Here is a 19,311-nt window from a genome sequence, read left to right on the forward strand (position 1 = left end):
AAGAGCTAGAGCATTACTGTTCTTCAAAGCCTCCTAGATGCCACTCACTGAGCAGGAACCAATATCTTAAATTACGTATTAACCATTCCCTTGCTTTCTGTGGAGATTTTATTCCTATATAAGTAGCCCTAAGTAGAACATTATTTAGATTTGCCAGGTTTTGAATTTTATATAAATATAATCAAATGGTATATTTGCCTGTGACTTTATCCTTTCACTCAAAACTATGTTTTGGCATAATTCATACATGTTGTATATAGCTGTAGGTCATTCATTTTTTATTACTCTGTTGTATTCCATTTTAAGATTTTGCCACAATTTATTTATCTGTTCTACTATTGATGGATGTTTGGGCTGTTTCCAGGTTTTTTTTTGTTGTGAACAAAGCTTCCATAAACATTATTTTACATGTTCCTGGCTAACATATGTAAGAAACCTAGGGTGCAACAATTTCTCTAGAGTCTATACATTCTCCTGAAATTGTAGGGTTGTGGGAAATGTACATGTTCAAGTTTATAGGGAAAGCCAAACTATTTGCTGAAGTGGCTGAAATAATTTATACTCCCACCAGCAGTGAATAAGAGTTGCCACTGTTAAACAGCTTGCCAAAATTTGACATTGTTTACCCTTTAAAAATTTGCCTTCCTCATGGGTGTAAAATGATTTCTCATAATGGTTTAAATTTGTATTTCTCTGATTACCATGGAAGTTGAACATCTTTTCATACATTTAAGGACCTTTTGTGTTAGGATCATTTGAACTGGCTCTTCTGTGAAATATCTGTACATTTCTTTTGCTGTTTTTCTGGTGGCTGGTTATCTTTTTCTTATTGATTCTTGGGAGATTTAAAAATATATATATATTCTGGATACCAGTCCTTTGTTGGCTTTATGTTTTGCAAACAACATTACCCAGTTTGTGACCCATATACGTCATTACTCTGTTTGTGACCTGTATTCTCAGCCCTTTTTTGATATCTTTTGATGAATATAATTTAATTTCTTTTTTTTTTGGTGAGGAAGGTCAGCACTGAGCTAACATCTGTTGTCAATCTTCCTCTTTTTTCCTTGAGGAAGATTGTCCCTGAGCTAACATCTGTACCCATCTTTCTCTATTTTGTATGTGGGACACTGCCACAGCATGGCTTGATGAACAGTGTGTATGTCTGTGCCTGGGATCAGAACTCGCGAACTCTGGACTGCCAAAGTGAACCACATGAACTTAACCACTATGCCACTGGGCTGGCCTCTATTTAATTTTAAATATAGTCAAATTTATCAATCTTTCCATTCTGGCTTGTGTTTTGTATCATAAGAAATCTGTTTCTATCTCAAGGTAGAAAATTCCATTATGCTGTTTCAAAAAAGTTTTGTAGTTTGCTTTTAAGTTTTGGGGTATTTTTTTTTTCACATGGGATTGATTTCTGTATACAATGCAAGGTAGGCATCCAATTTCTTCTTTTTAAGATGATAAAACAATTGTCCCTACCCCATAGACACCTACACCATTTGTTGAAAAACTCATTATTTCCTCCCTCAGCTCTGTAATATTACTTTTGTCTTACATCAAATGTCTTTGTGGATCTGTTTCTGGGATCTCTATACTGTTCTCTTAAGATATTTGTCCATTCTTGTGCCAATAATATACCGTTAATTCATACTGATAGGGCAAGTCTCTTCTATTTATTTATTTATTTTGTGAGGAAGATAAGCCCTGAGCTAACATCCATGCCGATCCTCCTCTTTTTGCTGAGGAAGACTGGCCCTGAGCTAACATCTATTGCCAATCCTCCTCCTTTTTTTCCCGTTTTCTCCCCAAAGCCCCAGTGTAGATAGTTGTATGTCATAGTTGCACATCCTTCTAGTTGCTGTATGTGGGATGCTGCCTCAGCATGGCCGGACAAGCGGTACATCAGTGTGCACCTGGATCCGAACCCAGGCTGCCAGTAGTGGAGTGCGGGCAATTAACAGCTAAGCCACGGGGCCAGCTCCCCTTCTATTTAATTTTTTTCAAATATATCTTGGTTTTTCTAGTATTTATACTAGAAATACTAGTATAATTTTCTAGTACTTCCATATAAATTTTAAAGTCATTTTGTCAAGCTCCACAAAAAATATTGTTGAGATTTTTGACTAAAATGGTATTGAATCTATAGATCACTTTGGATAGACTTGACATTTTTAAAGTATTGAGTCTTCCAATCCATGAGCAAAGTATAGTTCTTACATGTTTACATTATCCTTGATATCTTGTAGAACAATTTTACTATTTTCTTCACTTCATAAATGACTTATTCCTCTTTTTTTAGATTTATTTCTAGGGCATTTATGTTTTTTATATTATTATTCATGGTATTCTTGAAATTATATTTGTTGAGGTATAATTTTCATACAATTAAATTCATTAACTACCATCACAATCAAGAAATAAGCCATTTCCATCACTTCAAAAAGTTTCCTCACGCCCCTTGAAGTAAATCTCCTCCCCCCTCTCCCATCACCTTTGGCCTTGGTAGACATTTATCTGCTTTCTATCACAATAGTCTTGCCTCTTCTAGAATTTTATGTAAATGGAATTGTGCCCCAGCAGACAGTCTTTTATGTCTGGCTTCCTTCAATTGGCTCAATGTTCCTGAGATTCATCTATGTCATTACATATATCAGTGGTGTGTTCTTTTTTATTGCTGCTTTAGGACATTACACAGATTTTGATAGATTGTGTTTATCACAAGTATCCACACTGCTACCAGGAGATTTTAGATTGATATAAAAAAATGCAAATAGAAAAAATAGTTATGCTTTCTGATTTCAAACTATATTACAAAGCCATAGTAATCAAAACAGTAAGGTATTGGCTTAAAAACAGACACATAGATCAGTGGAACAGAACAGAGATCCCTGAAATAAACCCATGCATATATGGTCAATTATTTTACAACAAAGGAGCCAAGAATACACAAGGGGGAAAAGACAGTCTCTTCAATAAATTGTGTTGTGAAGATTGGACAGCCACACACAAAAGAATGAAACTGGACCACTCTCTTACATCATGCACAAAAATTTACTCAAAAGGGATTGAAGACTTGAATGTAAGACCTGAAACCATAAAACTCCTAGAAGAAAACATAGGTGGTAAGCTCCTTGACATTGGTCTTAGTGATTTTTGGATTTGACAACAAATGCAAAGGCAACAAAGGTAAAAAATAAATAAGTAAAAATAAATACATCAAACTAAAAAGATTCTACACAACAAAGGAAACCATCAACAGAGTGAAAAGACTATCAAATGGGAGAAAATATTGGCAAGTCATATATCTGATAAGGGGTTAATATACAAAATATATGAAGAACTCAACTCAATAGCAAAAAAAACAAACAATCTAATTCAAAAATGGGCAGGGGATCTGAATAGACATTTTTCCAAAGAAGACCTACAGATGGCCAACAGGTACATGAAAAGGTGCTCAGCATCACTAATCATCAGGGAAATGCAAGTTAAAACCACAATGAGATACCACCCACTCCTGTTAGAATGGCTGTCATCAAAAAGACAAGAGATAACAAGCGTTGGCAAGAAGGTGGAGAAAAGGGAACCCTGTGCACTGTTAGTGGGAATGTGAACTGGTGCAGCCACTATGGGACCCAACATGGAGGTTCCTCAAAAAATTAAAAATAGAGCTACCATATGATCCAGTAATTCCGCTTCTGAGTATTTATCTAAAGAAAATAAGAACACTAACTCAAAAAGATACATGCACTCCCATGTTCATTGCATTTTTATTTATAATAAAGACATGGAAGCAACCTGAATGTCTATAAATGGATTTAAAAAACTCATTATATATATGAATACTCCATGTATACAATGGAGTATTATTCAGCCATTAAAATGAAGGAAATCTTGCCATTTGCAACAACATGGATAGAACGTGAGAGACTTATGCTCAAATGAAACAAGCCAGACAGAGAAAGACAAATACTGCATGATCTCACTTATACATGGAATCTAAAAAAAAAGCAAAACCAAAAAATATCCAAACTTATAAATACAGAGAACAGATTGGTGGTTGCCAGAGGCAAGAGGGGTAGGGTATGAGGGTGGGGAGTGGGCAAAATGAGTGAAAGTCGTGAAAAGGTACAAACTTCCAGTTATAAAATAAATAAATCGTGGGGATATAATGTACAACTTGGTGACTATAGTTAATAATACTGTTTTGTCTATTTGAAAGTTGCTAAGAGAGTAGATCTTAAAAGTTCTTACCACAAGAAAAAAAAAATTGTAACTGTGTGTGGTAAGGGATGAACTAGACCATGGTCATCGTTTCACAATATATGGAAATATTGAATCATTATGTTGTACATCTGAAAGTAATATAATGTTATATGTCAATTATATCTCAATAAAAAAGAAAGATATCTGGGGCCGGCCCAGTGGCGCAAGCGGTTAAGTGCGCGCACTCCGCTGCGGCGGCCTGAGGTTCACCGGTTCTAATCCCGGGCACGCACCAAAGCACCGCTGGTCAGGCCATGCTGTGGCAGCGTCTCATATAAAGTGGAGGAAGATGGACATGGATGTTAGCTCAGGGCCAATCTTCCCCAGCAAAAAAAGGAGGATTGGCAGATGTTAGCTCAGGGCCAATCTTCCTCACACACACACAAAAGAAGAATAGTTAATGTACTTTTTTTTTTTTTTTTTTGTGAGGAGATCAGCCCTGAGCTAACATCCGCCAATCCTCCTCCTTTTTTGCTGAGGAAGACGGCCCTGGGCTAACATCGGTACCTATCTTCCTCCACTTTATATGGGACGCCGCCACAGCATGGCTTACCAAGCAGTGCGTCGGTGCGCGCCCGGGATCCAAACCAGCGAACCCCGGGCCGCCGCAGCGGAGCGCGCGCACTTAACCGCTTGCGCCACCGGGCCGGCCCCCTAGTTAATGTACTTTTTTAAACTTCAAAGGTAGTTTCTTGAACTATGACTACATGAAACAACATAGGTGAATCTCACAAAAAAGCATATTGAGTGAAAGTAACCATTTACAAAAGAAGACACACTATATGATTTCATTCGTATATAGTTCAAAAGTATGCAAAACTAATACATGGTGTTAGAAGTCAGGATATTAGTTACTCTTTGGGTGACAGTGACTGGAAAGGAGCACAATAGGACTTTTTGGGTTCTATTTGTGTTCTGTTGCTTGATCTAGGTGGTGGTAATTTTAATAAAATTTACATTAAAAAGGTAGATGCTTGAAAATCAAAGGCCTAGAGGGAAGGAAGGCATAGGATTTAAGCGTTGGGAAGAGAACAAAGAGAGAACAGATGATCTTGCTCACCCCACTCCCCACCTTTCATCCGTCCTGGGCAATAGGAAGGAGAGGGATGTGATAAGATCTTATAGGAAATGGAGTATGACCTGTGCTGATCAGGATAACCTGGCTTGAAGAGGCCACAGGGGAAGGAGAGACTTCAGCATGGAGAGACAGGTAAAGACAAGGAAGCCCCTCGAAGCCGAGCTGACGTCTACATAGAGACTACCCTTGCTATTCACTAGAGTCCATCCTGTCACCTTCGCAGAGAAGTCAGATGAGCTCTCCTCATCACTACCTAGAAAAAGCCTTCTAATAAACAGCTGCCTATAAACTTTGTTCATTTTCCAGAAAGATGCCTGTCCATGACCAGAGACTTCACTGGGCCCCAGCCCTTGTCAATAGCCCAGGGCACTTATAAAGTCATTTTAGAAATAGAGTTGGATTCTCTAGCTCCAGAAGTTCGATGCTGGAATAAGGGGAAAAATAATGAATCATTCTCCCCTAGAGATCGGAGAGATCCCCACCTCCTTTTCCTCATCTTGGTTACAAGAACCTTTAAAGGGAAGTAGCAGAATAGAGATTGAAGATGGGTAAAGGAAGACAGGCAAGTCTTACACTTTGACAGTAGCAGCCGGATCTTTGGGAAGAAGAGAATTTCTTATTTGACTCTCCTGGTCTCTGAAGTGGGTGTGGTTTGTACTGGACACTACTATTAACTTTTTCTGACTGACTGGTATTACAGTGAAGGTACCTGCCAGGGCTTTCCCTCTCAAGTAGGTATCCTTTGTATTGTCTATAAGTATGAACATGAAACTAACTCATTCATTTGCCTAATATTGTAGTGAGAAGAAAACAGATGGCTGATTTGGGGAGGCACACAAGGACTTTCAGGATATTAGTGAACATTCATTTCCTTCATAATATGTTTCATAGTCTGATTTTCTTAGAAATGGGTTCAAATCTTGTTACAGACTTGTGGTAGTATTGGTTCCCAACTACCAGAACATTTTTTTAATTTATGAGACTGGCAGGTTTGCCATCTCCTGCTCTGATACTGTGATAGTCAAACCAAGACTAATAAACAGGTTGGAAAAAATTCATGACAGTCCACCTCTTACAACCGTTGCCATCATCTTTCCTGAACTGGGTAAATCAGGTAGGAAAAATATGAAATAGAACTGAAGATTGTTTACAAATAAAAGAAAGCGGTACAGGCCCACAAAACTTCTGATGAAAAGCAGATTCTTTTTTTATCTGCTTTCCATATTGTATCCCCAGATGCCTCTTTTGCTCTGCTAATTGCAGATTTTGGGAAAATGCTAATACCAACGGAAGCGACCATTAAAATTACCTTATGCATCAATCACCTTATACATTAAGGAGCTTCAGTTTTCTTGTGCGTAAAATTAAGAGTTTCTATTAGTAAACTTTAAGGTCCTTTCCAACTCTCAAGCACAATGGTTCTATGAAAATTTACACATGTCTTGGGTAATTTTTTTTCACTTATTTTAGGGAATTTCTTTTTGTATTTAGCCAAAAAAAAGGCCTGGGGATCTTCTTTTTATCCCTTGCTTAATCGACTTTAAGAGTTTGAGAAAAAAATTTAAACATTTAAATTAATCCCAACATTAGGAAGTAGTTTCTGCAAGATTTCATAATAGTTACCCTTCCCTACAAAGAGGAGAGGGACATCTGTAATGTCTTTTGAAACGTCTTTTATTTTAACCATAATGATATTGAAAATTTCACTTCTCAAAAAAATGTCTGCAGTGGCTTTTCAGGCTTTGCTGCTCTTGAAGAACATGGTTTCTCTCAAAAGAGACTGATCTGTAAGGCGCGCTTGAGAAGATTCTAACGAATTGAGTGGAACCAAAGTCTGGGTTTTTTTTAGTGAAGGACATTGCTGTCTGGAGACAGCATTTTATTGTTTTTGGTTCTTTCTTCATTGGCAGGAACTCTTAGGGGCATTCTGGAGCAAAAATCCAAGTTGATCCAGCGATCGAAAAAGCAATGTTTCAGTCTTGAAAAGAAAAAGAATAAGGAGAAGACTAACTGCGCAAAGGAGGCACAGGGAATGAGTTCTCTATTGAGTTGTCTTGTGAAGATTTTCAACCGACTTTCTCAACTCAAAGTTTCAGTCTGTGTAAAAGGATGTTTAAAATCACGATTTGTAATTAAGGATGTTATTACTATCTTTCTTTAATCCAATTTCCATACAATTAAAATTCATTCCATTACCAGGACGTTTAATGTTTTCCTGCTGAAAATCTAACAAGAAGTGATATTAAATATAGGACTTTGAATGTGTGGTAAAAATGAACATTATTACTTTGGCTTGAGGTCATATTTGGTATTTAGAAATTTAGGAATATTCACGTGAAGCCCACTCAAAAAGCGGCAGACTCAAGGAGTTGCTTTTGATTGGAGTTTCTGTCATTGCCTTGCCAAGGTTTGCAGACATTTTCTACATTACCATGAAAATAACTTTATGCTCCCAGGCAGAAAACCCAACAGACAAGTTCATCTTCCCTTGTTGACAATCTCATAAGGCCCTGCTTCTCCTTATGTGTTTGAGTTCTTCTTGAGTGGTCTAGTCATTTTAGAGTTAACTCTTATGTTACACACTTGCATAGTCTATGGCCATTTAGCAGAGTCCTGGCAGTATTTCCCAAACTCTCTTCATCATGAGAATTTCATTGGGTACTCACTAAAAATACAGAGTCCTGGGCCTTATCCCAGACCTACTGAGTTAGAATCAATTAGGTAGGGCCTGGAAATCTAAAAGTTTAATAAACACCCCTGATGATTCTTATGTCTGTATTTGGGAAACATTGTTTTAATAAAAGTAAGTATTTATTCAGTGAGGTTTCATCCCTAGAGGTCATTGACTGAGCCTTGAATTTTTGCAGGATTTCTCTTGTCTGCAACCATCTCTTCTCATCTTTTCTGGAACTTTGGTCTAACATTCAAACACTTTTTCCTGTCTTCAGCCTCCTTTCTCTACTAGCTCCTATAAGAGTCTAATCTTTTCCACTTTAAAAAATAATCTAACAAAAATTTTTCTTAATCCTGCACTTCCTACTAGTTACACCCCTATTTCACCTTTCTTTTCATGGGAAGATTCTAGAAGGGAATAGCCATATAGTTCACTGATTCTCAATCATCATGCAACAAACTCTTGTCTAGCTTCTGAGTCTGCTCCTACTAAAGTCAGTAATAATCTCTTAACTGATATAATGGGAATAATTTTGAAATATGAAGCCAGCATATTTTTATTTCTGATAATCTCTAAAATTGCTACTTGTCCCAAGGCTTCCCCGCTAACCCATTCATTGTTTTGTGGAGGCAGAGAGAACCCAGGTGAGAAAGACAGAATCATTGCTCAGTTTTAAATTTCAAGCCGGATTTATTTCAATCCGTAGGAAGACAATGGTTTTAGAAGGCAGACTATATAGAGAAAGTAAAGCACTTTCTACATTCCAAAAATTCCCCTAACATAGCAAGAGCATAGAGGTCTAATATAATAAGCTATAGTATGGAGAAGACAAAGAATGTAAGGTAAGCCTCTGACACACAGATGGAGAAAAAGCTGTTCTAAGGCTGAGAGGAGGAGCCAAGAAAGAGAAGGAATGGCAGGATATTAGACACAAACCTCCTTGCCACTCTCTGCTTTGGGGTCAAATATTATGGGAGGAGCACTGCAGCAGAATCATCCAAATAAGTTTGGGGAGAAGTATAAGAGCTAAAATCTCCCTTCCCCAAAGCTTCTCAGAGAAGACCTGGGCTCAGCATTTTCTAATGAGGTGCAGGAACAGAAAAGCAGCATTGGAGAAGAGGACTGAGGAAATCAGTGAACCAGAAGTGGTTTGGAACTGGAATTAGGAAACCACCAAGTATGGGAACATTAGGACCATACACAATGGCAAGGTCTACAGTTCTCAGTAGTTAGTGCCTAAAAAAGACCAGGCAGGACAAGCTACACCAGCTACAGGACAGAGGAGGTCATCGAGCAGAGGCCAGAAAGGACCAGCCAACAGCATGGGGACCGCAAGACTCCTACTGCCTCCACATGCCCTGTAACACCTGAGAGGAGGACAAGAGGGCAGGGGAGAAGAGGGCAGCCTGAACGGTTAAGCAAATATGAGCCTATTTTAAACTAAAAAGAAATGCTTTCGATTAATTAAACTTTGTTTTTTTTCTGATGTTGACTCAAGGGCAACAGCAAATCAATATTAGACAATAAAGTTACCTTTTTTTGGTACATATGAATTACTGTGTGAAAGTTTCAGCCTTACTATGGTACTATATGGAATGGACAATCTTCTGTCACTTTTGATTCTATTTTCAGCATCGACAGTTGATCACTCCTAAATTCTTGAGTCTCTCTCTTTTAGTTTCCCTTACATCACATTGTCTTGGTTTTTCTCCTACTTCTCTGGCCCTTCCTTCTCATTTTTCTACACAATCTTCTTTCACATGTGCTTTGAATGTTGTTGTACGATGGATTCCATACTGACTCCTTTCTCATTTTATATACTCTCCCTCAATGACCTCATCCTTCTTATGGTCTATATGATCATGACTTCAAAGGTACATTCCAAGACTCAACCTACTTCCTGAGGAATATTGGTCATCTTCAGTAATATCTCATAAGCTCCTCATTTATATTTCTTTATATTTCTGTCTTATTGTTCTATCAGTTATTGAGAGAGCAGTATTGAAATTTCCAACTATAATTTTGGATTTGTCTATTTCTACTTTTAGTTCTATCAAGTTTTGCTTCAGGTACTTTTAAGCTCTTTTATTAGGTACAAAATTGTTTAGAATTATTATATGATCTTGATGAATTGACATTCATTATGTAAAAACTCTCTTATTCTCTTGTAATAATTTTTGCTTTGAAGTCTAATTTTTCTCATAGGAATATAGCCACCTCAGGTGTCTTTTAATTTGTACTAGCATAGCATATGTAGATAGTACTAGTTATATTTTTTGTATCCTTTTTTTTTATCCTTTTACTGTCAACCTATTTGTGTATTTATGTTTAGAGTGGATTTACTGCATACAGTTGGGTCTTGCTTTGCCAACATGACAATCCCTCCCTTCTAATTGGAATGTTTAGACTGTTTGCCTTTATTGTTATTGATATGGTTAGGTTTAAATCTACCATTATATCATTTGTTTTTTATGTGTCCCATCTGGGTTTTTTAATTTTAATTTTATTGTAGTAAGAACACTTAACATGAAATCTACCCTCTTAGATTTTTAAGTATACAATACAATATTGTTAACTGTAGGCACAATGTTGTACAGCAGATCTTTAGAACTTATTCATCCTTCATTACTGAAACTTTATGCTCATTGGTTAGCAACTCCCTATTTCCCCCTCACTTTTGCCCCTGGCAATGACTGTTCTGCTCTCTGCTTCTTTGATTTTTGACTATTTTAGCTACCTCATATAAGTGGAGTCGTGAAGTAATTGTCCTGCTGTGATTGGCTTATTTCACTCAGCATAACATTGCCAAGGCTCATGCATGTTGCCACAAATTGCAGGATTTCCTTCTTTTTAAAGGCTGAATAATATTCCACTGTATGCATATATCATACTTTCTATATCCATCCTTCCATCAATGGACATTTAGATTGTTTCCACGTCTTGGCTATTGTGAATAGTGCTGCAATGAACAAGGGGGTGCTAATGTCTCTTCAAGATTCTGATTTCAATTCTTTTGGATAAATATCCAGAAGTGGGGTTTCTGAATCATATGGCAGTGCTATTTTTAATTTTTTGAGAAACTTCTACACTGTTTTCCATAGCGGCTACCCCATTTTGCATTCCCATTGACAGTGTACATGGGTTCCTATTTTTCCACATTTCACCAACACTTGTTGTCTTTTGTTTTTTTGATAATAGTCATTCTTACAAGTGTGAGTTGGTATCTCATTGTGGTTTGATTTGCATTTCCCTGATGATTAGTGACGTTGAGTATCTTTTCGTACACCTATTGGCCCTTTGATGTCTTCTTTGGAGAAATGTCTATTCAAGTCCTTTGCCTACTTTTTAATTGGGTTGTTAATTTTCTTGCTCTCTTTTGCATTGATTGTGTATATTTTTTATAATTCCACTTTATCATCTTTGTTGGCTCAATAGTTATTATTCTATGTTTTTGTTTTTAGTAGTTGCTATAGGGTTTATGGTATACATCATTAATTTATCACAGTTTACTGTTATACCACTTCACATATAAGAACTTTATAACAGTATATTTTCTTTTCTCCCTTCCAGCCTTTGTACTAATAGGTCATTTTTATTCTACAAGTGTAATAACCTACACGATACATTGTTGTTATTTTTACTTTAAACAGTCAATTATCTTTTAAATATATTTGAAAATTAAGAAAAAATTTTACATTTAACCATGTATTTACCATTTCCAGCCCTTATCATTCTTTTCTATAGATTTATATTTTCCTTTGATACCATTTTCCTTCTGTTTAAAAACCTTCCTTTAACATTTCTCATGGTACACGTTTGCTATCGATGAATTCTTTCAGTATTTTATATCTAAGAAAGTCTTTTTTTGGTCTGTCTTTCATTTTGAAAGACATATTTATTGGTATAGAATTCTAGGTTAACAAGTTTCTTTTTCAGTCTTTTAAAAGTGCTCCACTATCTTCTGAATTACAGTGTTTTCCAACGAGAAATCTGCTTATCTTTGTTCTTTTAATGTAATGCCTTTTTTATCTCTACTTGCTTTCAAGATATTTTTATCACTTGTTTTAAGAAACTTGATTATGATACACCTTCACATAGTTTTCTTTGTGATTTTTTTTTTTTTGTCTACAAACTACCCTCAGCTGGAGAAAGGACCACCCAATAAGAGCAAGGGGAACAATTCTTGGAGTTCAACAGGACAAAGAAGAGTTGGTACTCACGCCAACAAGTACACTGACTTTCCATTTATGAAAGGGATATAATGTCTCATTAAAATGAATCTTTTTGAGTAAAAACCATGTAGATAATCATACAGTGAGTGTATTGTCCCAGTGAGTGAAGATGTGTCCCAGATCATGAAGGTGGTATGTACAGAACTGAAGTTTGTAAAAGCTGAACTTGAGAATGATTCTCCCTAGTATTGTATATGGAAACTAGTATATATAACACATAATTCTTTATTGGACTGCTCAATTTTGATCAACACATAATATTTATTCACTTTTATTTGCTGTTATTATTACTTACTGTTATGGTGATGACTTTCAACCACCCTTTCCTGAGTGGGTTCTGAGACAAGAAGTTTATAAGAGCTAAGAAGGATAGAGTAATAGCAAGGCATTATTTGTATTAGGTTGAACTATATGAAATTGCCAGTCAAAAACTGTCCAATATTAGCAATCCACGTGGTTTAACTTGTACGTTAGTGTTAGGTTTATCTGTTGTGTAACACACCACTCCAAAATTCTATGGTTTAAAACAACAACCATTTTATCACGTCTACTGATTCTTGGGCTGACTAGGGTCAGCTGGGTGGGTTTGGGTTCTTCTGCTCCAGGCACCATTGCTAGCTGGTCAGTTTTCCAGGGGCTGGACTAGACTGGAACGTTCAGGACAATTCACCCACAGGGCTGGCAGTTAGCACTGGTTGTCAGCTGGGAGCTCAGCTGTGGCTGTCGACACAGAGCCTTGGTTCTTCGCTTTGGAATGTGAGTTTCTCACAACATGGCCTGGGCTGGGAAGTTGCAGACTATTATTTCCACTGCACTCTACTTGTCAAAGCCAATTCACAAGGCCAGCCCAGATCTTGAGGGTTGGGGGTGGGAGGTAGCTCCACATCTTGATGTGTATGGGACCATGTGTCTACAGAGTGAAGAAGAAATGTGAGAGACCATCTTTGGAGACCAGCTACCACAGAAAACATTTCTCTGATGAATATAAAAGAGATGAGTCAGGGCAGTTCTACTCAAACAAGGACACAATGTAACACCATGGATGCTATTAATTCCTTAGCGTGTATCAATAAAAATTATAATGCTCAAAATGATACTGTGACATGAAAATGTCCAAAAGCCTTGACCCCTAATCTAAGAGGAGTGGTAAGATGTGTGCCCACACAGCCATAATGCAAGTAAAATTTGATGCGTTGGTAGAGATGCGAACTGAGAGCAGGAAAGCACTAGCTCTGGCCGGGCGAGATTGAAGGAATCAAGTGTGGCTCCATGAAGGAGGTGCCTTTCAAGCTATGTCATGAATCAATGGATAGGAGGGAGACAAGTCGCTATGAGGAAGGGCAGAGACATACAAAGTGAAGGGGAAAGAGTGAGTTTAGGTATGGAGGGAGCAAAAGTCTTAGACTTCTATTGTAGACACGAGTAAATTGGCACATTTGGCAGAAACATGGGGGAGTGTAAAAGAGAACAATGAGAGCTAAGGTTGGAACAGTGAGTTGTAATGAATTGTGGAAGGCCTTGAATGCGGGACTTGGGAGTTTGGGTTTTGTTCAAGAATATGAGCCATTGAAAAGGACTAAGAGGATCAGGGCAGTGCTTAAGGAAGTTGACACCTCAGGTTTGTCTGATCTTTTCTATCCAAACCTTCATCTTCTGTTTATTCCTAGAGCCTCTTTTCCCAGCTTCCTGCCTTTTGTGGTAATTACCTCTCTGTTATTTAGTTCCAGGGCTGCCACATTAGTGAGAAATAGGAAAACCACTTTTCTTATGCTGTCCACGGATACAAAAGAATATTATCTAGCTATTAAAATAACATTTTCAAAAATATTATTGAGAGCCAGCCCTGATGGCCTAGCGGTTAAAGTTTGGCGTGCTCTGCTTGGGGGGCCCACGCTTGGTTCCTGGTTGCAGAACCACACCGCTTGTCTGTCAGTAGTCATGCTGTGGCAGCAGCTCACATAGAAGATCTAGAAGGACTTGCAACTAAAATATACAACTATTTACTGGGTCTTTGGGGAGGAAAAAAAAATAGGAAGACTGGCGTCAGATGTTAGCTCAGAGTGAATCTTTCCCAGCAAAAAAAAAAAAAAAAGAGGAAAATAAGAAACCTATTCACATTATTTTAAAAAAAAATATTATTGAGCTGTTAAAATGATATTTTCAAAAAAATATTTATTGGCATGAGGAAATACCTATGTTCCAATATTGAAATAATAAAATAATAGACTAATAAAAACACAATAAAAATCGTATATAAAATTTGAAAGCATCAGAAAAATCTGAACGTTGTGTGTCTATATGCACGCACATCCACGGAGAGGAAAAGAAATCAAAGTTTTGATAGTGGTATTATGGGTATTCTTATTTTCTTATTTGTACCATTCTCCATTTTCCAAGTTAGAATGCATTACAGTTATAGTCCGAAAAGTTATTTTCTAGTGTGTTAACCATAGCAAGTAAGTCTCCAAACAACAACCAAGTAAAAATAGCATCCTACCTGGACTTGAGACTTGGAATTCTCAAAGACCTATAAATATTCAGGGCTTTGAGATCCAGACCTGGGGGGAGGCAGTGGCTTTGCCTTTCTGAGTATTTGAGTGTTTGTTCTGAAGAGAATAAAAAGGAGAGGAAAGTACTTGAACACCTTTCACCACTAAGTTGCCTCTGGAATTTCTAAATAAGGCCCCGGAGGGAGGGAAGATGACATGAAGAGGCTGCACACCATCATTTCACACTCTCACAGGGCTTGGAGTTGGGAAGGACCTGGCCATAAAAAGCCACACTGAAGGGAAATACTGAGGTTTAAACCTCCAGCTACGGTCATAATTTCACCAGCTCTCCAGCCCAGCACTGGTGCCTGATGCAAATTTTGACTTTATGCCTCAAGATTCATTTGTTCAATCTTTTCCAGTTTTGCATAGTTTACTACTGTGGGAATCTGATAGCACTTAAGCAGATTAAGAAGGATTTAAGGAAATCCCGGGAAAGGAGACAAAATGCCATATCATTACATATATTTTAAATTATTGTATTTGAGCAACTGGATTTATTCATTCATTTGATTTGCTCAGAACTTTGCAGCCAAGTAGCTATGAAATTTTGTATACGTCCTTGACATAATTAAATTATTTCACTACACGTCTCTTCCAGGTTCACCCTTGCTAACCAAAGTCTGCTTTTTGGCCCTTCTTGAACATGGGCTCCTCTAGGATTTATACGAATAACAGTGGTCCTAGTTTTTCAAACTCTTCAGAAAAAAAAAGAGACTTTAGGAGGCTTTAAAAAGTTTTGTAGCTTTACTAGGAAGAGAAGGAGGAATGTGATTAATAGTAACAGAAATTCTAGAGGACCAGATCTTTCTTTTTCCTGTTTCCTTTTGAAGAAATATATTCTCAGGATCTTAGAATAATTACAGCACAAACCTGCTTGTTTCTTTTTAATCAGTAAGTGAGGTTAAGGCCAACATTAATGAAAAGCATAGGGAGAATAAGGGCCTTGAAAGTTTTCTCTCGGCAGTGGTCCCATTGCTTCAGGGTGTCTCTGGTTTTCCGGCTGATCAAAGCTGGGGAGAAAGTCTGTTTGATGTCTCTGATACATTTTTAACGGGACCTGGTAAAAAGAACTGATAGGTCATATTTATTGAGAATTTATGGCATGCCTGTCCTGGATTAAGAGCTTTGCACAGATTATTTTATTTAATATTCACAATAATCCAGCTACGTACTGTTAACTAACCGATAGGAAAACTAAATTAGAATACTTAAGTAATTTCCTGAGGTCAGTGATGGGTAGAGCTATGGTTGACCATGGTTTGTCTGATTCTAGAACCTGCACTGTTATTCTCTGTGCTGTACTACCTTTAATTCAAGCTCATTACATAGACTTCCACAGGCTTAGACATCTTTGAAGGACAGATGGCAAGTAATCTTAAAAAAGAAATTTATCTTAGGTCCTCAGATTGTTATGGGAAGGAAGAAATCCTGATAATGTTGTTCAGATAAGTTTTTGCTGCGTGTTTGTCTGAAGAGCATAAGAATCCCAGATTACTTTTCCTAAATATCCAGGATTGTTCACTGGACACTTTTATCTTCCTTCTCTTGAATTTAAAAGAAACATATGGGTTACTATGTTTAAACTGCCATCTGCCATCATGAGCAAATTCTTCAGGAAATTGCTTTGGACCTAAAGTATAGCACATGTTTGATCTTTATGTATATTTGTGCTTTTTGAATTTGAAACTTTGAAATAAAGAGATAAAAAGGTAGCAAGAAGGAAAATGGAAAAGCAAAAGAAAAAAAAGGAATTATTTTACAAGGAAAATGAGTGCTTTGCAGTGTTCTGTAGTAGTGAGAATTAAGCAAGAAAGAATGAAAGCTGCCAAAATAGACCAAGCCTAACACCTAATTGGTGGTATTGCACTAAGCAAGCAGAAAAGACAATAAGAGAGAGAGAGTACAGAAAATCTAGTTAATGTATGTTAAGCTGAAACTGATCATTTTAGAAAGGAGAAATTTTTAGCCCAAATTTTTGTGTGGTAGGTTGAATGACTCTCCACCCCCCAAAAAAAGTCCTTGTCCTCATCCCCAGAATCTGTGATTATGCTAACTTACATGGTAAAGGCTTTTTGCAGATATGATGAAGGATCTTGAGATGGGAGATTATCCTGGATTACTGAAGTGGGTCCAATGTAATCACAAGGGTCCTTATAAGAGGGAGAAAGGAGGGAGAGTCAGAACAGGAGATGCGACAGCAGAAGCAGAGGTTGGAGTGACACACTTTGCAGATGGAGGAAGGGGCCACAAATCAAGGAATACAGGTGGCTTCTAGAAGCTGGAAAAGGCAAGAAATTGGATTCTCACCAGAAACTATACAGCCCTGCAGACACCTTGATTTTAGCCCTCTAAGACTCATTTTGCACTTCTTACCTCTAGACTGTAAGATAATAAATTTGTGTTGTTTTAAGCCATGTAGTTTGTAATAATTTGCTACAGTAACAATAGAAAACTAATATTTATGACTCAGAGAATTCTAAGGATTCATAATCGGGAAAAAAATCATTAATTCCTTTAGTCATTTTTTCTCTCGCCCCTAATATCTAGTCCACCACCAAAACCCAACTACTCTTCCTCATTTCCTGAGCATCTCTCCTTTCCATTCTGTGCCTGTTAGCCCTTGTCCCTCACACTTGAATGACTGTAGACAGTGGTCTCCTGATTATTGCTCCCACTCATCCCCGCTAACTGAAGTGTGCCCCATACCCACCACTGGGCTAACATTTATAAATGTCTCTGCCCCAGACTTTGTTGGATCCATGTTACCTACAGATAAAGCCCCACCTCTTCACAATGGCATCTAAAGCCATCTATCTCTCAATTTTTTTTGCATCTTCTCCCACTATGACACAACATTAACTGTTCAGTCCCACCTCCATGCCTATACTCATATTGGGATCTCTGCCTGGAATACTTTTCTCCCTCTTAGTCATCTCAACATCCCACTGGGGTCAGGGTGAAGTGGGGGAGCATGGAGAAAAGAGTGTCTTGGTGGAGGAATCCCTGTTTGGGGAAAAGTTGATATCTTTTTTTTCATATAAATAGTAAACTATCGTATGCCTGAAAATGGGAATAGGGGAAAGAAATGTAATCATTAATGAAAGAGTAAAATGCAGAATTCCAAATTAAAAGGGGGAAAAATGAGGAAAAGGAAAGAAATAGCTCTATAAAATAAATCATAACCACAAATAAGAGGGAAGAGTTAAAGTAAGTTATGCCAGCCATTACTCTAAATGTTCCAGACTGCTAAGTCAAACAAACAAAGTGCAGCAATATCTTGTTTGTAGAAAACTGATTTAAAACAGAGATGAATAAAGGTTAAAAATAAAGAGGTGAGTAAGCTAGGATGTGAGTAGGCAGTTCACAGAAGAGCAAAGAAAAATGACCAAAATACATAAAAAGAAGCTCAAACTCACTGGTAGTCAGGGAAATGCTAATCAAATAACAATGATGCATCACAATATTTCTATTGGATCGGTAACTGTTGAAAATAGCTATAAAGCTATTGCTGGTAAGGATGTTGGAGTAAAAGGAACATTCATCTTTTGAGGATCAAAATGTGATACAACCCTTTTGGATAGCAAACTAGCAATATCTATTAAAATTAAAAATATGTATATTCTTCTACCCAACAATCCCATTCTTGGGAATCTATTCCACAGAAATAAAAGGTCTCGGGCTATAAAGTCACATGAACAATGATGTTTATTGCAACATTGTTCATAGCAACAAAACACGAAAAATAAACTGAATAACCATCAATAGTAGATGAAAAATTACAAAACACCATAAAAGGAGTACTATGTAGTCATTAAAAAGATGGAATTACAAATTAGAAATGCAAAGAGAACATGATAAAAATACAATTACAGTGGAAGACATTAGTATACCACTCTTAGAATTGGTCATCTATAATAGATAAAACGTTAGTAAAGTCATAGAGGAGTTGAACAACTTTGTTGAAATAGATAGAAAGAAAGAAACTGCATCCCTCAAATACAGCGGATATATTTAGTAGAATATTTACTAAATTGGCCATATGTTTTGCCAAAAGGAAACCTTAATTTCAAATTCATAGGGCACAATTTCTTTACATAATCCAATATGATTTGAAATAAATATTAAAACATGAACAAAAAATTAGTTACTTGGAAATTAACACTGATGTTCCTAGATAGTTTTTGAATCAAACAGAGACCAAAAATGAAAAGATAACCAACCTATCTAGAGAGGAGTGAAAAAGAGACATTCTACCAAAACCCAGCAGGACATGATAAATGCTGTAGTCAGAGGAAATGTATATATATTAAACACCTTCATTATTAAGGAAAGAAAATATAAATAAAACCAAAGAAGCAAAGAAAGAACTTAATACCCATTTTAAGAATTTAAGAAAGAAAAAGAAACTAAGAAGATGGAATTAATAAAAAAAGATTTTAAATAATGAAAGAAAAAACAAAAAAAAATGTAGAAAGCTATTTATTTATAAAGAACAATAAAAAT

The sequence above is a fragment of the Diceros bicornis genome, chromosome 4, assembly GCF_020826845.1.
Source record: "Diceros bicornis minor isolate mBicDic1 chromosome 4, mDicBic1.mat.cur, whole genome shotgun sequence".
Taxonomy (NCBI): Eukaryota; Metazoa; Chordata; class Mammalia; order Perissodactyla; family Rhinocerotidae; genus Diceros; species Diceros bicornis.